This window comes from Rhinopithecus roxellana, chromosome 9 (genome assembly GCF_007565055.1).
Source record: "Rhinopithecus roxellana isolate Shanxi Qingling chromosome 9, ASM756505v1, whole genome shotgun sequence".
NCBI lineage: Eukaryota > Metazoa > Chordata > Mammalia > Primates > Cercopithecidae > Rhinopithecus > Rhinopithecus roxellana.
This window is the reverse complement of record NC_044557.1, coordinates 91,394,281-91,418,045: the sequence shown is the minus strand read 5'-3', so window position 1 is coordinate 91,418,045 and position 23,765 is coordinate 91,394,281. Positions and strand designations below refer to the sequence as shown.

General features: G+C 43.3%; 1 long non-coding RNA gene across 1 annotated transcript in view; it reads left to right on the top strand.

Annotated features, from left to right (window-relative positions):
- Positions 1-23,489, top strand: part of LOC104675661 — a 32,700-nt gene extending 9,211 nt beyond the window's left edge. Inside the window, exons 2-3 of the long non-coding RNA XR_749808.1 lie at positions 22,775-22,871; positions 23,182-23,489. This is a non-coding gene — a long non-coding RNA (uncharacterized LOC104675661). The remainder of the gene's footprint in view (positions 1-22,774; positions 22,872-23,181) is intronic.
- The last annotated feature ends 276 nt before the right edge of the window (positions 23,490-23,765 follow it).

Sequence of the window (23,765 nt, the reverse complement as noted above, 5' to 3'; positions counted from 1 at the left end):
TATTTCAAACAGACACAAATACTTGACTGTATCTTCTAAAGGACCTGTTTACTTAATTCAAGAGATGAAGAGAGAGGCAGGTGGCTGAGATTTGAAGGCAGGGCTGCCAAGAATTCCATTCTGCGGCTGATGAAATGCAGCACTTTCTTTGATGGATGGTTCTTACTTTCTTTTACACAAGAGAGGAAGTTATTTCCAGGGCAGGTATTGTGTCCTTTGCAATTTTGCACCCCCACACCTAGCTCAGTGTTCAAGTGGTATAAGATATTTTGTGTTGGTAAGGTACTTGTTTAATTTTAATTAATGAGTATTGGATCAGTTGGGTTGCGTTTCTTCATCTTTGTTTTCATAGCCTAAGAAAGGGTTCTCACCCTAACTGTACATGCGAGTCCTCCAGGGACGTTTTAAGCAGACTACTGCTCCAATCTGCTCTGCAGATGTTCTGGCTTACCTGATCTAGGGGAGAACCTGAGCGGGTGTTGATCAGTAGCACCCTGGTGATTCCTCTGTGTGGTCCGGTGTTGGGATCCACTGGTGAGGATGAAAGTCAGTAGAACTGGATTCTGGTCCATGTCACCCACTTGTTATGTGACCTGGGGCAATGACTGTCTCTTTGGGTCTAGGCCTTTTCATCTGTAAAATGAGGGCATTGGATTAGAACAGGCAGTTTTAATTTTTCTAGTTCAGAAGCCCATTCAGAATGGGTTTTCCTTCTCTCCAGGAAAATAAGCATACTTATGCAAAATTTCCATGTATTTCAAGGAATTGATGAAATTTCCTGTATTGGTTAGGATTCTTTTCTTCACAAGTGTCAGAGACCCAGGTCAAATTGGCACCTACCAAAAAGCAATGTAATAGTTCATGGTCCTCATAAATCCTGGAGTAGAAGTGGTCTAGGCATGCTGGAACCAGGAGCTCAAAGATGCCAGGAGGAACTTAGCTCTATATCTTGCCTCTGCTCTCTGAGTTTTTGGCTTTCTTTTTAGGAAGAGTCTCTCCCAGTGATGGCAAAGATGTCCATCAGCAGCACAGGCTGGTATTTTACCCACCTAGCAACCCCAATTGAAAGAGCACAACCTTTTTTTATGGTCCTGGTAAATATCTGGCCCAGCCCTGACACAACCTCTGTGGGTAGGGGGTTAGATGCTCGGCTGGCCCCATGCTTGTCACTATTACTTGGAGTGGATAGGCTTCACTTCATCTTGGTGGAGGGCAGAATGGGGGTGGTTTCCCAAAAGAAAATTAGGCCATTGTTACCGTAAGACGGAGCAATAAATACTGGGAAGGCAAGGATACAGATAACATCTTACCTTGGAAGGCTGCACATCTGTGGAACCCAGAGAGGTGCATGGCCACAGGTTGAAAACACCTGCACCCTGAGCTCTGAAGTCACTCTTAGTAACGTACGATGATAGATAAGCATGGTGTTCTTATCTTATTTCTGAAAGCTTTTGGAGATATATATGAGATATATATATATATAATATATATAAAATTCATATGTAAGAAGGGCTATTGATTTTCCTTCCATGTTTAATTTTCTATTCCACTCACTTCTGGAGTGCCAGTTATGTACTAGATCTGTTAACCCCATTTGTTTTGATGGCAGTAATGAAGCTTGCAGGCAGCTGGAAATTTGCAAAAACCCCACAGTGAGGAAGTATAAGAGCTAGAATTCAAATATAGGCCTCCCAATCCACACACAATGCTGCTTCCAAGAAAATACTGCCTGTTGTCCCACCCTGTTTTTTTCTGTTTTGAGAGATTCACCCCGTAGACTGCTGTTTAGCTTGAATGAATGGTTCCTCCTTGATCGTTTAGGTGAAAGTGCTTTCCTAGCGTCAAGGCCTTGTAACCCATCGTCTGACGAAACAGGGTAGTTTTGTCTGTTTAAAGTTGACCTTTTTATTTTAAGAAAATAATACACCCAGTGCTTTCTGCCTACCTCTGGGGACTATACTTATCTAGATCGTATTAGCCCCTGTTGTCTAGTACGTGAACCCGAGAGACATGCCTGCAACCAATGAGTGTGGCAATTATTCCTGTGTCCAGAAAACCATAGGTGATTAGTGGAAGAGGGGTTGTTAGGTTTGGTGCCCTGGAGCACCTCAGGTTTTTTGAAATGCTAAGACCAGAATACATAACTTGTCATTTTAAAGAGAGTATAATTTTAAAAGCAGTGGTCCAGCCCAAAGAAAATGGACGTGATTTTTGTCTGAACTCTCAAATAATTTAGCTTTTTAATCTAGGATCTCTAATAGTGATCTAATGAAAAAAGATTCACTGCTTAAGTTACCAAAAATGTGTTGCTCAACTTCCACAGATATCTGGAGAATGAGTCTAAAGGAAGAACAAAACATCCCGCCTTATTATGTGCGGAAATATTGTTGAAGAAAAGGAATAAAATGAATGATCTAGAAAAAAGGCATTAACTATTAAAGTCCATGGTAAAGGACATGGACACAAAGTAGAGCTGACTTCTCTAAATAGGTTCTCTAGGCCCATGTCGTAATTCTAATACTTCTTTGCTTTTGAACTTTTCAGGATATTTGGGCACTTATTATCACATGCAAATTATCTAACAACTCACCCACATTCTCTCTAAACAGGGACACAGTTTCAAGTCCTAGCTCTTGCACTTAGTAGGTTGAGTCAATGAACCACTATTAACATCTTGTGATATCTCCTTCTAGCCTTTGTCTTTAGCATTGTCAACCATTGAGATACTAGTGCATGATTTTGTATGCTGACTTTGTCACCCAATATAAGCTGTTTATTTTCATATTGTTGAAAGCTCTGTTTTATATGTCATTTTAGATAGCTGCATATTATACCTTTGCATGGATACACAATGATTCTCATGTTTCTTTCTCTGCCATCAGAAGAAGTTCAACTAGGGAGTGACATGATGAGATTTGTGCTGGAAGCTTCCTGGAGGGTGACTGGAAAGAGTGTGGGTTCAGAGGGGCCAGGGCTACTGAGAATTCCTTTCATTAAATGATTATTATAGGAAAGTCTGAGCAGTATCACTGAGGAAGGCCCTAAAGTCTATCAGTACAACTTTCTTGATTTATAATTGAAGAAATGGAGATTCAGATTGATAAAATGACCTCACCAAGGTCTCCCAGCCTCACCTGGGGGATTTCTAACTCTCTGTCCACGGGGCCGTTTCTATTCAAGTTCAACATCTACCACAGCCGTATCATAACTGAACATAGGCTAAACACACTCCCAGGGGGCTGTTTCAGTAAGAAGTAGATAGAGATCTAGTCTTGAAATGCATTTAGCTGTTCTTTTTTTTTTTTTTTTTTTTTTTTTTTTTTTTTTTTTTTTTTTTTTTTTTTTTACAAATTGTCAGTGTTATTAGTGATTACTGGCTGCTGGCTTCAAACCATTCCTTGCCTATCCAAACATAGCAAATTAAGGAGAACAAATGATGTAAGTAACTTTGTTTAAAAAAAAGCCATTGAAATGTCCCCCAAAGAAAGGAAGCTATTATTATCCCAGACTTACTAATGGGAAGATGTGAATAGGCTAGGCAACTTCTCCAAAGTAATCAGCCAGAATTAGAAGTCAAAATTCCTGATGTCCACCAAGGGGCAAGAGCTCTGCTGGCAGTTTGGCTTTGCCCGCTATAGGGAGGGCCAAGTTAAACAGGATACAATTAAGGATAGAATTCCCATGCCTTCTCCTGCTCTGTGACCCCCTGACCAAGCAGCTCTTGCCAAGTTTCTTTGCTGCTGTATAAACCTTCTGACTCTCATGCTGTCAGCAAGATTAAGTAGAAACAACTGGGCAGGGCTGACTCTTCCACTGCCTCCTAGCCGTGCCCCACCCAGCAGTGGCTTCACCTCTTGGATCACAAATGTTCCATCTGGAACTGGAGATGACACCTAATTGCCTTCCCAGCTCCACAATCCAAGATGTAAAGTGAAGGCCGGCATAGGGGCTCATGCCTGTAATTTCAGCACTTTGAGAGGCCAAGATCATTTGAGCCCAAGAATTTGACACCAGCCTGGGTAACATAGGGAGACCTGCCTCTACAGAAAAAAAAAAAAAAAAAAAAAAAAAAAAAAAAAAAAATTTCTGGGCATGGTGGCTCATACCTGTAATCCCAGTACTTTGAGAGGCTGAGGTGGGCAGATCACTTGAGGTCTGGAGTTCAAGACCAGCCTGGCCAACATGATGAAACCCTATCTCTACTAAAAATACAAAAATCAGCCAGGTGTGGTGGTGCATGCCTGTAATCCCAGATACTCGGGAGGCTGAGGCAGGAGAATTGCTTGAACCCAGGACACTGAGGTTGCAGTGAGCCGAGATCACACCACTGCCCTCCAGTCTGGGTGACAGAGCAATACTCTGTGTTAAAACAAACAAACACACAGAAAAATCTGGGGGTGGGGGTGTGGTGGCATGCACCTGTAGTTTCAGCTACTTGGGAGGCTGGGGTGGGAGGATCTCTTGAGCCTAGACGTTCGAGACTGCAGTGAGCTGTGATCATGCCACTGCACTCTAGCCTGGGTGACAGAGTGAGACCTGGTCTTCAAAACAAACAAACAAACAAAAACCCACAAAAAAAAAAAACAAACAAAAATAAGATGTGAGAGGTATACTTTCAAAAGGCATTTGCCAGGACTTTCTTGGTGGCAGGTAATAGAATGTCAATTCATAAGAGATTAGGCAAAAGAGAAATTCATAGCAGTTTAGTGCCCACCTTTCCCTGCAAAACATAGGATAATAATAATAATCCCTGCTTATAACTGCATTAGATGGGGACCCAAGTCTTGAATGATTTGTCTCATTAAATCCTTGCAAACTCTGAGATGCCTAGATTTTTTTTTTTTTGTTTGTTTGTTTTTTAGAGATAGGGTCTTACTCTGTTGCCCAGGGTACAGTATAGTGGTGTGACCATAGCTCACGGGAGCCTGTAACTCCTGGGCTCAATGGATCCTCCTGCCTCAGTCTCTCAAGTACCTGGGACTTCAGATATGCAACACCACATTCAGCTAATGTATTTTGTATTAAAATTTTCTTTTTAGAGACAGGGTCTTTCTATGTTGCCCAGGCTAATCTCAAACTCCTGGGCTCAAGCAATCCTTCTGCTTTAACCTCCCAGATTACTGGGGTTACAGTTATGAGCCACTGAGCTCAGCAACTGAGGTGCCTAGTTTTATCAACCTTGTCTTATACAGGGACAAACCAGCGCCTGGGGACCAGAAAGCTGTCAGGCACAACCCAAAAGCCAGTCTCTCTATGTATCAGGCTCCAAGCTGCCACTCTCTCTGCCTTCTGCATCTGAGGAAGGACAGACACAGGCATTTGTAAGAACCTTACATCCTGGCATTGTGACAATTCTTTAGAGGAGGTATGATTATCTCCAATTGACAGACAAGAAAAGTGAGGCTGCCTCTACAAGAAGAAAGTATTTGTTTTATATTTAAAAGAGCATATGGATTATGTCTTTTTCTGGGTTTTGGGATCGAACCCAGTCAGGCTGCAAGGGTGTCTATGACTGAGAGGACAGCAGCTTGACCCTGGAGGGCTTGTGCTGAAGTCGGGCAAGCTGAGGATGGTAGCTCCCCAAGACTTGCAGGTATCTGTACGCATAAATGAGTGAATTAAAATTTACTGGTACGTTTGTTGGTCAGACCCTGTGCTGGCCAAAGTCACATTTGCCATCTCATTTAAGGTTCACAGCACCTGTGGAGTAGTAGTATTTCCATTCTACAGATGAGAAAATTGAGGCTCAAAGAGGTGACATGTCCTGGATCATTGAGCTAGCAAATGGCCAAGATAGAATTTAGACCCACGAATATCACATTCTGGATTTGGGGCTCATTCTGTTTTTCCTCAATGGTTTTATTTGGAATGAACACCGAAACTTTCTAGGTCCTTGGCCTAGAGGAGCAAAACAAACTACAGAAACACTTTATGTCTCACAGAATTACAGAATACCAGAGCTAGAAGGGCTGTTCAAGACTAGGAAATTTTGTATTCCTTGAATTTTGTGGAGTTTCAAAATGCTTTGATACTTTTCTTAGAAAAAATCCACATAGCACAGATACACAAAATCTTGCTTACAAGTCTGGGGGGGAAGAATCACCCTTTGCTTCATTTTCCTGTCCTTCATATTCAACATGATTTAACATGATGAAAAGAAGTGGTAAAAAGAAGCTCACTAGACTATGAGCTTCTATACTATTACTTGTCAGGATTCTCCAGAGGAACAGAACCAATTGAATGTGTGTGTGCAGATTTATATTCAGGAATTGGCTCATGCAATTCTTGCGGATGGCATGTCTGAAATCTGTAGGACAGGCCAGCAGGATAGAGACTTAGGGAAGAGATGATTTTGTTGCTAGAGTCCAAAGACAGTGTAAAGGCAGAATTTTCTCTTCCTCAGGGACCTCAGTCTTTTTCTCTTAAGCCTGTCAACTGATTGGATGAGACCCACCCAAATTGTAAAGGATAAACTGCTTTTGTCAAAGTCTACTGATTGGAATGTTAATCTTATCTAAAGAATACCCTCATGGTGACACCTAAACCAATATTTGACCAAACATCTGGGTGCCATGGTCTAACCAAGTTGACACATAACAATTAACTATCACAGCTGTGCAAAGCAGAGCCTGGGTCTGATTCACTCTGTGTCTTCAGGGCTGAGTGCAGTTCTTGGCAGAGAGTGGCTGCTCCTGACCTGTTGGCAAATAAATGAGTCAAATTCTAAAGCTCCCAGAATGACCTTGGAGGAAGCATGGTGGAAGGCAAAGAAGGCTATGCTCAGCCCAGAAGATTAGGTGTGATTCCAAGAAGCAATTGGGAAGCAAAGGGTTGTGGGCTAGAGAGGTGACATTCAGGGACTTTGGCAGAGGTGTGGACTTCCAGTGACCCTGCAGGTGTGTCTCAGCGGAGCAATCCTGGTGGGGGCTCTGCGCCTGCTGAGACGCTGCAGAGCAACGGCTGGAGTGGAAAGTGGCCTGGCCTGGCAGCGGGAGCTCCAGTCCCTGTGCTGTCTCTGGTGATCATGCGCTGTGGGCCTGGCAGATTGTCTCACCTCTCTGGACTCAGGTGCTGCGTCTATGGAAGGGTCACGAACTGGCCATCTTCAGGCAGGATGTGACCAACAATCAGGTATGTTTGACCCAGGCAACATTTACAAAATGGTTTAAATAACTGCCAATATTAAAACATTGGCGGATTTTGGCCGGGCGTGGTGGCTCATGCCTGTAATCTCAGCACTTTGGGAGGCTGAGGTGGGTGAATCAGTTGAGTTCACAAGTTCGAGACTAGCCTGGGCAAAATGGTCTCTACAAAAAATACACAAATTAGCTGGCCGTGGTAGTACACAGGTGTAGTCCCAGCTACTTGGGAGGCTGAGGTGAAAGGATAATTAGAGCCTGGGAGGCAGATGTTGCAGTGAGCTGAGATCTTGCCACTGCACTCCAGCCTGGGTGACAGAGCCAGACCCTGTCTCCAAAAAACAAAACAAAACAAAAAATTTATATAAAACAATTGGCAGATTTCACACACAAAAAATGAGGATTTATGATTTCCCTGAAAATTTCCCTGAAGTCAGGCCAACAACTCTAGGCCTGGCTTTATCTGGTAGCCACCAGGCAGACAGAGGAGCCACTATGTCCTTAGCTGGGGAAAGTCCTTGTGCTGTCCACCACGAGGCTCCCATGGCTCTGTGTGGTCTCCCTGAGGCTGAGGTTGCAGTTAGCTGCCAGTCATCACTGAACTTGTACGGTGGTTTTTCACTCTTCTATGTAACCCCACCAGGCCCTCGAGACCTTGGAGTTTCTAGACCTTGTTCTAGATGCTCTTCAAGGTCTCTAGATCTCTTTACATGAATATCAGTATGTTCCTCCAACTGGGCCCTAACACGCGTCAGGCATCATCCTAGGCAGTTTATGTGCATCACAGAGGCAAAACATTCAAAGATTCTTAATTAAAATGCTGGACAGGCTTGGTATGGAGCAATCACAGGGTGGGGCTGGCACAGAGTGGGACGGAGCAGTGAGAGGAACAACACTGTCTGGCTAATTGCATGACTTGCAGTCTGAACAGCACTAAAATGATGTTTTCTCATGGTCCAGCTGCCCTGAGAGTTCTTGCATAACATGCCTTCTAAATATATATCTCTATACCTTTAAGAGTTTGAGAACATTTCATTTATTTCCCTAAGTCTTTCGAATGCCTGGGCTGGACATTTGCACAGCCACAGCCATTCCTTCATATGAGAGTGCCCAGGCCGTGTAGCCTTATTACCCCCTCTAGTTGATCTTTTGAGGCCGACTCTTGCTCAAGAATCTGTGGCTCTACAGTAAGAAGTAAACCTCCAAATTGTATTTTCTATGACTCTTTTGGTGGCAAGAAATCTAATTTGAAATAGATCAGGTGCAAGGGAAATTTTATAGGTGAAGTTTCACCCATACCTGACTTTAAGCAGTTTTTGGGACAGTAGATGACAAGAAGACGTAATCCTAGGACTCAAGAAGCCTGTGCTCTTTCCCATGGGCAAAGGGAGCCTATAAGAGAAAAACATTACATTTGATTTTGACATAGAAAGAATATGGGATTTGGGGCCAGGAAGCCCTGGCGTTGCCATATACTAGCTTAGCAAACAGTGCAGTCTCTACAATGGGACATTGATACTCCTTTCCTTGCTTGTTGATTTTGAGAATGGGCACGATGTGTGTAAAGTGTCTACCACATTGTCATCTGTCACACACTAAGAGCTTAACAAGTGACAGCTGTGGTTGTTCTTATTACCACAGCTAGTGGGTGGTCTTGGAGTTGTGGGGACCCCTGTGGTCTAATAGGTCTGGGTGGTTTCAGAAAGGAGCTGGGCTCTTGCTGGGGCTTGGAGGATGGGTAGGATGTGGGTGGGTTGTTAGCATTGCAGGTGAGGGAACAGCGTGTGCATGGGTGGAGGCAGAGGTGAGCACGGCATGTTCAGGGCACAGGTCAGACTGGCCTGGCTAGACAAGAGGGTTCACGTGGAGGCAAAGAGTTAGAACAATGCCTGGCTTTTGTGATAGCTGGTTAGAATTGCCCCGTGCTCCTCTCTGAAATATCTGTCCCCTTTGCCAAGTGGAAATTGGCATTCCTTGCTCTGGCCAGATACTCTTTTCTCCCCTGCCTGCCTACCTGTAGGCATAGGCAGTGGAGCCAATGAATTGTCCTTATTCTTTGCCAAGTTTCCAGTTAAGAGATTACATACCTGGCATTTCTATGGAGCCGGCCTAGGAGTGTGTCCTGAGTGAGAGTCAACCAGGCCCAAGGAGCGCCCCAGCATGCAGTGTCCAGGGACAGTGGAGCAGACCAGGCTGGGGATCCTTTGACTTGGGATGGCTGCTTCCCAGGTTTCTCTACCCCTTTCTGTGTGGACAAAAGAACTGGAAATTCAGAGAGGGAACTCTTCACCCTGGTACACAGGATATTTTACTGGGAAGAGCCCAGAGAAGACATCCAGTGCTTAGTCCAACTTCACATCTGACTTTGCAGAAAACACTGCAGAGCTTTCTGAATAGGTGGTTGCAGCTTCTACTTGCAGACCCCCAATGCAGGTGCTCACTCTCTCCACAACAGCCCTTGCTTCTGTTGACGGCTTTAGCAGTTTGCAAACTTGTCCTTATATTGAATTATGTACCAATACTCCTTGTGTTTTCTTGTACTGCTTTTTGTTTTATTTATGTTTATGTCTGGTTATAAGATAGATAACATTATCTTAATAGCACTTCATAGAGAGCGCCTAAACTCTAGGAGGGGAGATGTGTAAATAAGAAATACAGGCCAGGCATGGTGCTCACACCTATAATCCCAGCACTTTGGGAGGCCAAGGTGGGAGGATTGCTTGAGCCCAGGAGTCTAAAACCAGCCTGGGCAACACAGTGAGTCCCCATCTTTACAAAAGATACAAAAATTAGCCAGGCCTGGTGGCATGCACCTGTGGTCCCAGCTACTTGGGAGGCTGAGGAAGGAGGATTGTGTGTGCCCAGGAGGTCAAGGCTGCAGTGAGCCATAATTGTGCCACTGCACTCCAGCCTGAGCAGCAGAGCAAGACCCTGTCTGAAATAAAAAAAAGAAATGTGACAGAGAGGTTGAGAGGGGAAGGGAGTAGGGAAAATTTTGGCTGAGGGTATAGGCAAGACTTTCTCAGGTTCCACACTGGGCACTCATCGTCAGGGGGCTCGTGGAGGCATGGCCAGTAAGGAGAAGACCAATATGGCCAATAAGGAGAAGACCACTCAAGTTGTGGGAAAGGAGAGCAGGCTTGCTGGGGATGACTCTTCCTAGGTGCCCTTCCCCACTGACCATGGCAACCATCTTGTTTGTTTTCATTCCCTGGAGCTAAAGAACAAGTGTGGTCTCTGTCATACAGGAGAGCTCTTTGACATTTCCTTCCTTGGGGTGAGTAAGACATAGTCCCTGGCCACAAGGAGATCATAGTCTAGAGTAGAAGAGAGATCTAAGAGGAAAAGTATACGAAGATACTCTGTCCTGGGATGGGGTGTATGTAACAGCCAAGAGAAGGAAGATGAAGGCCCTAATCCACTCTGAGGCATGGATCTGTCCACCCTCTCTTCTCCACCTCTAGTCTTCTCCTGTACTTTGCTGATAGCATCAGGGGTCATTTTTATCTTTTCCATTTCTAGCACTCTCTGATAGTAACATTTTACTGAATACTTAGTGCATGCTGGGTCCTGTGCTAAGTGATTTTCATAGATTATTTCACTTAACAACCCACCAGGAAAAGATTGCTCTTCTCCTTCCTTCATGACTGAAGACACTGAGGACAGAGAGGTGGACTAAACTGCTCCAGGTCACACAGCAAGAAGGGGCAGAGTTGGAATGTGAATTACAGCCACCTAACCACACAGCTTCCATTCCTTCCCCCTATACCAGTCTGAATACCTGATAGATAATACCACAACAGGTTTCTCCCAACAAATTAGGGTTGGCTGGGGAAGAGTTATTGAGAAGGAGAATAAATGGGTGGGTGAAAATTGTGAAAAGCCTTCCATTTCATGGATTCCATTTGGATTCAATCTATAGGCATTAGGGAAGCCTATAGAGAGCAGTTATGTCAGATTTGCATTTAAGGACTATGTCTCTGGAGGTGTTGTGAGGGAATTGATTGCACAGAGGAAAGTAGAGGCGGCAGGCACGGTGGCTTATGCCTGTAATTCCCAGCACTTTGGGAGGCCAAGGTGGGCAGATCACTTGAGTCCAGGAGTTTGAGACCAGCCTGGCCAACATGGCAAAACCCTGTCTCTACTAAAAATACAAAAATTAGCTGGGCGTGGTGGCACACGCCTGTAATCCCAGCTACTCAGGAGGCTGAGGCATGAGAATCGCTCGAATCTGGCAAGTGGAGGTTGCAGTGAGCCAAGATCACACCACTGCACTCCAGCTTACGGGACAGTGTGAGACTCTGTCTGAAGAAAAGAAAAAGAAAGGAAAAGAATAAAGAAAGTAGAGGCAAAGAGATGGCTGGGAGGCTGTTTGGCTTTCCAGGTAAGAGTTAAGGTGCAGGGAACACCATTTGGCACTGACTGGGTACCAGGCATGGCGCTACACACTTTGCCTAATAAATAATTACATTTGATCTTTACAACAATTTTGTGAGGTGCAAATTGTAGCAGTGTTTCTCAACTCTGGCTGCCCCTGTAATTACCTGGTGAGCTGTAAAACAGTGATTCTCCAAGTGTGGTCCCTGGACTAGCAGCATCAGCATCCCTGGGGACTTGTTTACAATGCAAAGTCTCGAGTCCCACCCCAGACCTACTGAATCAGAAACCGTAAGGGCGGGACTCAGCAATTTTCTGTTTGAACCAACCCTTCAGGTGACTCTACGTGAACTCGTGTGTAAGAACCACTGGACTGCAGGTTGGGTGTCTTCCCTAACCTGGAGATTAGGTCTCGTTGTTCCTCCCACATTCCCAAAGCGAGTGGCTGGTCTGAAGTTGTGAAGGCAGCGACATTGTTCCAGAGACACAGAGAGAGTTGCTGGATGGAATGCTTCAATCAGGAATTTATTAAGTGCCATGTGTGTACTCAGTGCCTTGCTACATGCTCTCAGGAATTCGAAAGTTAGGTCTCAGAGCCCACCTTCAAGCAGTAGAAAGTATGTTACTTATTCATCCATTCATTCTGTAAATATTTCTTGAGCTCCTATCATGGGTAAGCCATAGTACTGGATGTGGTGAACAAGATACACGGTGAATTGTGAACAAGACAGATAAGATTGCCACTCTCAGTGTCTTTTTTTTTTTTTTAATTTTTAAATTTTTATTTCTATTTTTTTTTGAGACAGAGTTTCACCCTTGTTGCCCAGGCTGGAGTGCAATGGAACAATCTCGGCTCACTGCAACTTCTGCCTCTCAGGCTCAAGCGATTCTCCTGCCTCAGCCTCCTGAGTAGCTGGGATTACAGGGGCCCACCACTAAACCCAGCTAATTTTGTCTTTTAATAGAGACGGGATTTCTCCATGTTGGTCAGGCTGGTCTTGAAATCCTGACCTCAGGTGATCTGCCTGCCTCAGTCTCCCAAAGTGCTGGGATTAAAGGCATGAGCCACCATGCCTGGCTCACTCTCAGTGTCTTAATCCTACGTTGGAAAAATAGAAGATGAACAAGTGAACAACTACATAAATGTAAAATGGTGATATTTACTATGAAGGAGAGGAAGCAAGGTCAAATGTCAGAGTAGGAGAGAGGTGGAGGGCAGGGGTGGGAGTGTCTCAGAGAAAGGGTGATTTGAACTGAGACCTGAATTACAAGAGAGGCTTGCAAAGATCTGACACAGGGCATTCCAGACAGAAAGAAGAAGGTTTGTGCAAAAGCGCTGAGGTGGGTGGGAGCTCCGTGAGTGTGAGGAAGAAGCAGGAGATCCAAGTGGCTGGATTTTGTGGGGGGCAGAGTCAGAAGCTAACGTGGACGAGCACAACAGGTGGGCACCAGTGGTCCAGGTGAGGACTTCAGAGGTCAGCCCCTGAGAAAGCCTGGCGGGTCCACACAAGACTCGGAGATTATCCTCAGGCTGGCCAGACCCCTTCCTGTGATCCCCACACTTGGAAATCATGGGATCTGTCTTTGGTTCCTGAGATCCAAGGAACTTGTGGACTCTTCCAGTCCAAGCTCAGTCTCCAGGAAACCCATTTGTGTGCATTTCTTTTTCTCATTCTCTTTCTCTTTTAAAGAAAAATAAACCCGGGAAAGGCTCCCTTCCAGAGGGGGAACCTGGAAGCCTGTTGAAGTTCGTATAAGGGTCACACTCTCAGAAGCTCCAGTGTTAGATATTAATCGTCTAGTGCTTAAGTCCAGTGTTCCAATTTTACAGATAAAATTGTGGCCCATAGAGCAGGGGCTTGCCACTGTAACCAGGAGATTGCTGACTGTGTGTTTAAATTTTTTTAGGGATAGAGTCTCACCATGTTGCCCAGGCAGGAGTGCAGTGGCTATTCACAGGTGCACTCATAGTGCATTGTATTCCTGATCTCCTGGGCTCTTTGGCCATGTTTCAGAGTTTCCTCAAGTTGCAAGTGGTGGAGCCTGAATGACTTCAGGTTCTTTGACTCCAAGGGCACTGCCTGTCCTTCCAAAGCCTGACTGCTTGTCCTAATTACAAGGGAAAAATGCAGGATTCCCACCTTGACTTGCAAAAATGAGGTTATTGTGTTAAGTGATCCTCCTGCCTTAGTGTCCCAAGTAGCACACAACCACACCTGGCTCTGGCTACAGGTTTAATACTTTATCTTTTTGTATTGGACATTGAGTTACTGACTCTCAGCTCCAAACCCACCCTTTGCTACTCTGATTTATGATGCTGGGGCTGGGCCTCTGCAAACCATATTTCTATCCTGTCCACTGGCTCTGAGTTTAGATTCTTGGATGGGGGTGTGAGAGAGGAAGAAAGCCTTGGGCATCTCTATATCCTCTGTCCAAGAATGACCCCAGCAACAATAGTGGACTCCGGGAGTCGCCTTGGTTTCAGGTTGCAGGTGTTCCACACTCCTGGGATCAGCCTCCTTGCACCCCCAGTACCTACCAACAGGAGCACCTTCTTTAGACATTTGCATTCAAGCTCCAGAGGGCCTCCCTCCTCAGAGATTCTAAATTCTAATAATCCCAATCTTTTCTTCTGTTTCTTAACCCTTGGGTTGGGAGCTGCTTTGACAGTTGCTGCTCTTGTATTCTTTAGTGCTCCCCCAACTTTTTTTTCTACCCAGTACTTGGTGAACAATTCTTTGTATCAAGGTCTCTCTGTTAAAATAACTGGTAGAGTTTCTGTCTCTTGATAGGACCCTAACCAGACACGCTGTTTCTTTCTTTCAAATACGGTTTTAAAAGCCCCATTTGCATCCTTTTGCCTTTTCTGGTCTTTATTCTTATCTCATGAAGCAGGGTGTGTTAATGTTATCAGGGAAACTGAGGCTCAGGCAGCTTTGGTCATGTTTAGAAGTTCCCTCAAGTTGCAAGTGGTGGAGCCTGAAGGACTACAGTTTCTTTGACTCCAAGAGCACTGCCTGTCCTTCCAAAGCTTGACTGCTTGTCCTAATTCCGGGGAAAAGATGCAGAACTCCCACCTTGACTTGCAAAAATGAGGCTATTGTGTGCTCTATTATAAGCATTATAAAGACTATGCTTTAAATTATATATTCCTTGGAAATGAAAGGGCAAGAACTAGAATTTGTTAGTAAGTCTTCATGATGAATTCCAAAATCCCAATAAAATAGGATTATTCTATGAGGCTTGCAGTACTAAAAAAATTTTACTGTGAAAATGGTGTAGGTTCTTGTTTATTTTGTGTTCATCTCTATAAGACATTTTATTGGTTATATATTTTAGGGGCACGTAATTTAGTTGTGTATTTTTCTATATATCTTGTATTTTGAAGTGCATAAAGAATATGTGTGTTATCTGTAGTATCAAGGAATAGGGTTTCTCCTTGAATATTCTGTTGGAGTGACTCTAATTGTTATATTGGCTAATCATTTGAAAATAATTAGAATAATGTTACAAATATAGTATTTACAGTGTGCCATGCACTGTTCTAAGTGCTTTACATATATTAAATTAACTTATGTAATTTCCACAAAAACACTGAGAGTGGATAGTATTGTAATATTTTTTTCACTGATACCATTAAGGCACAGGGAGAATAAGGAACTTGTCCAGAATCACACAGCTGACAAGTGTGAGAGCTGGGAATTGAACCCATGATATCTGGCTCCAGAGTTCTTGCTCCTATGCTGTATACTGACTCTGTTTCTAAGATCACTCCTTTTTTGAGTCTGCAGCTGTCATAGTCAGGTTATTTATGAGTGCTGGAAAATAAGAAAGAGAACAGCAAAGCCAAGTCTGTAGAGCATATAAACATGATGGTGCAGAGCTACTTTAACAAAGGGATGCCACCACCCCCAGCGCTTACAGAGTATGATGGATTGATTGCATTAATAGCCCTGATTATTCATGCCTCTTTTTATTCTACTTTTTGGTAATGCTCTCCCATGCTGACTCTGGGATTAACAATGTCAACTGCTGTATTAGATGTCTATGTTGTGTAACACATTACTACAATCTTACCAGCCTAAAACAATGTATCTTTCTTATTTCCCACAGTTTCTGTGGGTCAGGAATCTGAGCAGGGTTAAAGGGGCCCTTTTTCTAGGGTCTCACGAGGGTGCAATCAAGGAATCAGCTGTGCTGTCTCCTTTCTGCAGCTTAGGTTCCTTTTCCGTGGTCACATCATTTGTTGACACAAGTTAGTTCCTTGCTGTCATAGCACTAAGGTTCTCATTTTCTTGTTGGCTGGTAGCTGGGGATGACTCTTGGCTCCTAGATATCATTGGCTCTTCCTTGCCACACATTGGCCCTCTTACACTGTGACAGCTCACTTCTTCAAGGCCAGCAGGAGAAACTCTTATTCACGTTCGCTATGATGAAGCCTTACAGAACATAATGAAATCATGACAATGACTATTCCAACACCTATATATACCATAGGAGGGGACTTCCAAAAGTTCACAGAAAAATGGAATTAAAAGATACAAATTTAAAAATGTAAACTTTATTTCCCAACACAAGTTCCATCAAGTTCAAGACACCTTTGTAAGTGATTATAAAAGTCATGGCTGGGCGTGGTGGCTTACACCTGTAATCTCAGCACTTTGGGAGGCCAAGGCGGGTGGATCATGAGATCAGGAGATTGAGACCATCCCGGCTAACATGGTGAAACCCAGTCTCTACTAAAAATACAAAAAATTAGCCAGGTGTGGTGGCAGGCGCCTGTAAGTCCCAGCTGCTCAGGAGGCTGAGGCAGGAGAATGGCGTGAACCTGGGAGGCGGAGGTTGCAGTGACCCGAGATCATACCACTGCACTCCAGCCTGGGTGACAGAGCAAGACTCCGTTTCAAAACAAACAAACAAACAAAAAAAGTCATTTAGTTCATCCCTAAAGAACTGAGGGTCCTGGGAATTTTACCATGTCAATGCAGTCTTTTAACATGATTAACTGAAGAAAAATGGGTACCATTTAAAGATTTTTTTAAAGATTAGGAAACAAAAAGAAGTCAGAAGAAGTCCAATCAGGAGTGTAAGATGAATGCCTAATGATTTCTCATCAAAACTCTTGCCAAATTTTCCTTGGTTGATGAGAAGAATGAGAAGCAGCAGTGTTGAAAGACTCTCTGGTGAAGCATCCCCACGCATTTTTCTGCTAAAGCTTTGGCTAACTTTCTCAAACCACTCTCAGAATAAGCACATGTTCTTGCTCCTTGCTCCTCCAGAAAGTCACACAAAATTCCTTGAGCATCCCCCAAAACTGTTGCTATGACCCTTGGTCTTGACCCCTCCACTTTTGCTTTGACTGTAAACTTTCATCTCTTGGTAGCCAAGGCTTTGATTGTATTTTGTCTTCAGGATTATACTGGTAAAGCCATGTTTCATTTCCTGTTAACATTCTTTAAAGAAATGCTTTAGGGTCTTTTTTTTTCTTTTTTCTTTTCTTTTTTTTTTCCTGAAACAGGGTCTTGCTCTGTCACCCAGGCTGGAGTGCAGTGGTATGATCTTGGTTCACTGCAGCCACAACCTCTGAGGCTCAAACCATACTCCCACCTCAGCCTCCTGAGTAGCTGGACTACAGTTATGCACCACCGCATCTGGCTAATTTTGTTTATTTTTTATAGAGACACGGTCTTACTATGTTACCTAGGCTTGTCTCAAACTCCTGGTCTCAACTGATACTCCTGCCTTGGCGTCCCAGAGTGCTGGGATGACAGGTGTAGCCACTTTATCCAGCCAGTTTTAGCATCTTGATCCCAGATGTTTAAAATGTCCATTTAAAGCTTTTCTCTTGTCTGCAGTTGATCTGGGTGCAACAGTTTTAGCACCTATTGAATGGAAAGTTTGTTCAACTTTAATTTTTCAGTCAAAATTGTGTAAGCTGAACCAACTGAGATGTCTATGGTGTTGGCCATTGTCTCTGGTGTTAATTGTTGGTTCTCTTCAATTACGGTATGAACAAGATTAATTTATTCCTCACAAATTGATGTGGATGGTCTGCCACTGTGGTCTTTCATCTTCAACATCGTCTCGTCCATTCTTAAAACAAGTTATCCATTTGTAATTTGCTGATTTTGTAGGGGCATTGTCCCGTAAACTTTTTATAAAACATCAATGATTTCATCATTCTTTCATCCAAGCTTCACTGTACATTTGATGTTTGTTCCTGCTTCAATTTTAGTAGAATTCGTGTTGCTCTGATAGGGGTTATTTTCAAACTGATGTTTTATCCTTCTTAGTGCCTCAGATTAAATCCTGTTCACATGTTATAACAAGGTAGTATGGTTTTATTTGGTGCAAAAAATTTTGACATCCATGCATAGTTTTAAAAAAATATGTCTTGTCCATAAACTTTTTGAAGGCCCCTCGCATTCTACTGGCCAGAAGCAAGTCATAGGTCCCACCTGTATCCATGAGTAGATTATACATGGGTGTGACTCATTGGGGCTCATCTTAGATTCCTTCCTACCACTCTTGTTTTAGCCACTGGAATGTGCATACTTAATATTAGCAGAAATGTGCTTGCAGGTTTCTTCTGGGCCCCTAACATTGCCCTGTGGCCATGCCTGGGCTGATCTACCATGAGAAAAAGTGAGAGACATGTAAAGGAGAGCTGAGCCATTCCAGCTGAAACTTAGACCAGCTTAGAGCCAGTCAAACTTCAAATGTGAGAAAGAGTCTGACCAAAATCAGAGCTGCCTATCCAACCTGCAGCTGACTAGATGTGTGAGAAAGCCCAGTCACGACTAGAATCATCAGCTACCTCATAAGTTTGTGAACAGTAATAGATGGTTGTTTTTAAGCTGCTGAGTTTAGGTGATTTTTATGCAGCATTGTGCTGTCAACAGATAACGAATACAGTGTTACCATTCGTTGCCTACCATTTCTTGCCAGGTATCATGTTAGTTTTTCCATGCTTGCTTTCTCATTTAACCCTCAAAGCAGCCCTGAATGAGGGCTTGTGTCTAATCAGTATTTTCACTGTAGACATTGGTGAGAACGTCAATATTATGATTGCTAATGGCCAAAAAGCTCCTGAAAAGATGCTCAACATCACTAATAATTAGGGAAATATAAATCAAAGCTACAATGAGATGCCACTTTGCAATCATTAGAATGGCTACCACAAAAAATAACAGAAAATAACAAATGTTCGAGAGGATGTGGAGAAATCGGAACCCTTGGGCATGGTTGGTGAGACCGTAAAATGGTGCAACTGCTGTGGAAAACAATATGGAGGTTATTAAAAAATTAAAAATAGAATTACTGTATGATCAAGGAATTCCAATTCTGGATATATACCCCAAATAATTGAAAGCAGGATCTTAAAAAAAGTCTGTGCATGAATGTCCATAGCAGCATTATTCACAACAGCTAAAAGATGGAAGCAGCCTAAGTGTCCATCAGCAGGTGAGCAAATAACCAAAATGTCACATACACATGCAATGGAATATTATTCAGCCTTTAAAAGGAAGACAGTTCTGACACATGCTGTGATGTGAATGAAACTTGAGGACTTATACTAAGTAAAATAAGCCAGCAACAAAAAGATATGTACTGTATGATTCCACTCCTATGAGGTATCTAGTGTAGTGAAATTCATAGAAACAGAAAGTAGCATGGTGGTTGCCAGGGGCTGGAGGAGAGAGGAGTAGGGAATTATTGTTTAACGGGTACAGCTTCAGTTTTGTGAAATGAAAAAAGTTCTGGAAAAGGATGGTGGTGATTGCACAACCATGTGAATCTATTGACTGTACATTTAAAAATGGCTAAGATGGTAAATTTTATGTTACATGTACTTTAATCACGATTTTAAAAAGCAGACTATGGCTGGGCACAGTGGCTCACACCTGTAATCCTAGTACTTTGGGATGCCAAGGAGGGTGGATTGCCTGAGCTCAGGAGTTTGAGACCAGTCTGGGCAACATGGTGAAACCCCATCTCTACTAAAAATGCAAAAATTAGCCGACATCATGGTGCACACCTGTAGTCCCAGCTACTTGGGAGGCTGAGGCATGAGAATTGCTTGAGCCCAGGAGGCAGAGGTTACAATGAGCCGAGATTGCACCACTGCACTCTAGCCTGGGTGACAGAGTGAGACTCTGTCTCCAAAAATAAAATAAAATAAATGAATGAATAAATAAACAAATGCAGACTATGATTACCGTCTCTTCTACTTGCAGTGCAAATCCTCCTGTAAAAAGCCTCCTTTTTTTTTTTTTGAGACAGAGTCTCGCTTTGTTGTCTAGGCTGTAGTGCAGTGGTGCAATCTCAGCTCACTGAGACCTCCACCTCCCAGGTTCAAGCGATTCTCCTGCCTCAGCCTCCTTAGTAGCTGGGATTACAGGCAAATGCCACCACACCTGTCTGATTTTTGTATTTTTAGTAGAGACAGGGTTTCACCGTATTGGCTAGGCTGGTCTTGAACTCCTGACCTCAGGTGATCCACCTGCCTAGGCCTCCCAAAGTACTGGGATTACAGGTGTGAACCGCTGTGCCTGGCCTTACTGTTCTTTAAACTACTTCCTCCAAGAAGCCCTCCTTGCTGACATGTCTCTCTCTCTCTCTCTCTCTTTTTTTTTTTTTTTTTTAATATTCCAGTTTATCTTTTGTTAGTAAGACCCTAAGTTTAAGGGTAAGTGATGCATGGAGTTTGCAAAGTCTGTAAGTTCAGGGTCTCTGATGTTGGACTCCCTGGGTTCAAATTTGGACTGTACCCTTGATCAGCTATGTGGTCTTGGGAAATTTATTTAATCTCTGTAAGCATCGGGTTTCTCATATGCAAAGTCAAGATAACAGTACAACCTCATAGCATTGTTGTGAAGATTGAGTGATGAGAGACATGTAAAATGCTAGGCACAGTGCCTGGCAAGAAGTAAGCACTCAGTAAATGTCAGTGGTTGTTGGTACCTGATAAAAGATAATACCTGCCTAGTGATCCTAAAAAAACACAAGATACTCATCATTATGCACAACATAGAGGACATAATTAACAACTTGGCAACTGAAAAAGTATAGTGTACAATTTCCTACTTATTGTGTGATCCTAAGAACAAACCATTTGTTCTTTTCCTTTTAGTTAGTATTCAAAATTAAGGGAAAATTGCCCACAATCAAAGTCTGGACATTATAGAAATGGGTCATAGTACAAAGCCTTCCAGAGTCAAATGACTCAATTAGTGTTGAAATGGCCACATCATGGCATTAGTGGCTATTCCCTGCTCATCTTATCTTACAGTTGTCTCTCACCTCTTGAAGACGTTGGTATGGGATGTCCTGTATGATCAGTGTTGTGCAGTCCTATGTGGCTCAAAGCAGGGTGAGCTTTTTGAGGGATGGGGCCACGTCTGATTCACCCCCTGATACATCACTGTGCTTGACACAAAGAAGACTCCTGTGAGTATGCACAGGATTGAATCAATGATGTTGTGAGGACTTAGGGGTCATAGTTAGAGGTTTCCTAAGAATCGGGAAACATACATGTACACATAGAGAGTTGAACTTTAAATTCCACACATAATGGATCAGAAAAGAGTAGTGCAAAATGTAGCAATTTTAGCATGAAGACACTCAGGCTACCTGTCTTGGTTGGCCAGGGCTGCTCTAACACATTATCATGGACTGACTGGCTTAAATAACAGAGAATATTTCTCACAGTTTTGGAGCCTAGGAAGTTCTAGATCAGAGTGTCAGCGTGATTGAGTTCTGTTCAGGGCTTTTTCTGTGGTTTTCCGACGGCTGTCGTCTTGCTGTGTCCTCACATGGTGGACAGCACAGAGAGAGGAAGCAAACTTCTATCTCTTCCTATGAGGGCACTAATTCCATCCTGGGGCTCCACCATCATGACTGAATTACCACCCAAAGACCCCATCTTAAATACCACCACATTGAGGATTATGGTTTCAAAATATCAATTTTTGGCAGGGGGCAGGGGACACATTTAGTACACAGCCACTTAACACTTTACTTAGGATTAACCTTTAAAGAGAATGTGGGGATCGCACCATTGCACTCCAGCCCTGGCAACAGTGGCCAGACTCCATCTCAAAAAAAAAAAAAAAAAAAAAAAAAAAAAAGAAAGTGGGACCATCAGAAGTTGGCACTGCCTGGTGGTGTCAGTGGTGGTTTGTCAGACTTGGAGGGATGGCAAAGGGAGTCACAAATGATAAATATCACCAGGACCCCACCCAGCTTTCATCAGGGTGGGAGTCATACTGGTTTCTGGGTCCATTGGTAAAGTCATGCCCATGGTGGAGGTAGATACCATTGACTCTGTAAGCCTGACACCACCTAGGCTCCAGTTGCATGCTCACCAAGCCTGTGGGTAAGCCTATCAATGGGGAAATCATGGAGTGGTGAAATGGACTCAAGTATTCTTTTTCTCATGTGTGTTAGGTGGAACCAAAGATGTCCACATCTTCACCCCTGGGAACTGTGACTATACTGTGTTACATGGCAAAGGCAAATTAAGTTTGCAAATGGGGTTATAGTTTCTAATTGGCTGACTTTAAATTGGGGAGGTTATTCTGGATTATCTGGGTGGGGTCAAGGTAATCACAAGGGTCCTTAAAGGTGGAAGAGGAAAGCAGAAGAAGAGTGAGATTGGAAGGATGTAAGCTGAGAAGGATTCAGCTCACTGTTACTGGCTTTGAAGATGGAGGAAGGGGCCATGAACCAGGGAGTGCAGGCAGTCTCTAGAAGCTGGAGGAGAAAAAATAAGGATCCTCCTTAGAGCCCCCAGAAGTAATTTTCCTGCCAACAGTGAGACCCATGCCAGGCTTCTGATCTGCTAAACTGTAAGATCATACACTGGTGGTGTTGTAAGCCACTAAATTTGTGGTTTTGTTATAGCAGCCATTGGAAACTAATACACCAGAGCAGTGATTCCTCAGTGTAAATGAGTAAATTAACATTTTTATTTGTTTCAGCTTCAGGATATGTGGTTTAAACTCTCCATGGGATGATACAATCCTATTTCTGACTCTGAAAAGCTGACCAGACCTTGCAATGAACTGAATGTTTGTGTCCCCCCAAAATTCAAATGTTGAAATACTGCCCTCAAATGTGATGTTATTAGGAGGTGGGGCCTCTGGGAGGTGCTTAGGTCATGAAGGTGAAGCCCTCTTGAATGGGATTATTACCCTTGGAAAAAGGACCCCAGAGAGAACTCTCACTTTTTTTTTTTTGGCCATGTGAGAATACAGGGAGAAGATGGCTGTCTATGAACCAGGAAGCCCTCACTAGACACCAAGTCTGCCAGCACCTCCAACTTGGATTCCTCAGTCTTCCCAACCATGTGAAGTAAATGTTGTTTAAGCCACTCAGTCTATGGCACTTTTGTTATAGCATCCTGAATAGACTAACATATTAGGACTCTCCACTAAGAGACCATAAGAATTGTCATCATAATATTGGGAGCTTCTATGTGTTGAGTGCTTTACCAGTGTGTTGCCTAGAATTACCTCTATAACCCTATGAATTAGGTGCAGTTATTCCCATTTTATAAATGTGATAACTGTGGTTCAAGCTGAGCCACACAACCTCAGATGATGTGATGTGGATTTAAACCCTGGTCTGGGTTCTCCACTCATGTTCTTTCGAACACCCCCAGCTGCCTCACCGCCATGCTGTCTCTGAGAAGACTCCGTCTCTTGGAGAACAATCTTCCTTGTTCATGGCATGATGCATGAAGAAAAGCAGCTGGGCAGGAGAGGGACAGAAAAATCTCCCATCTTCCTGCATAGCTGAGGCTTTCTCCATTCCTAGGGAAAAGGCACTGGAGTGAATCCCATGAACATTCTCAACTATTTGCAAAATGTTGCCAATATACTTCTGTGTATTGATATTTTGAAACTGTAATTCCCAATGTGGTGGTATATTGTATTTTAGCTGTTTTACAAATTGTATATGCTTCATTCTAGCTCGGTTTCTGTCATTCTCAATGATTTCTTTATTTTCTTAAATATTTCTGATTAAAAGGGCCTCCTTAGTTAACCTGACAGGTGTATTTAACCTGAACCAGGTGTGGTTAACCTGAATGAAGAGGAGGCAACTGACAAATCATCAGAGAAAGCTGATTAGGAAATGAACATCCTATATGGTAGAGGTTCTTCTTTATCATACACACAACTCTTGATGAAATGAGAATACATAAAATCAGCACCAGCACACCTGCTTGGTTTCACCTGCTGCCTC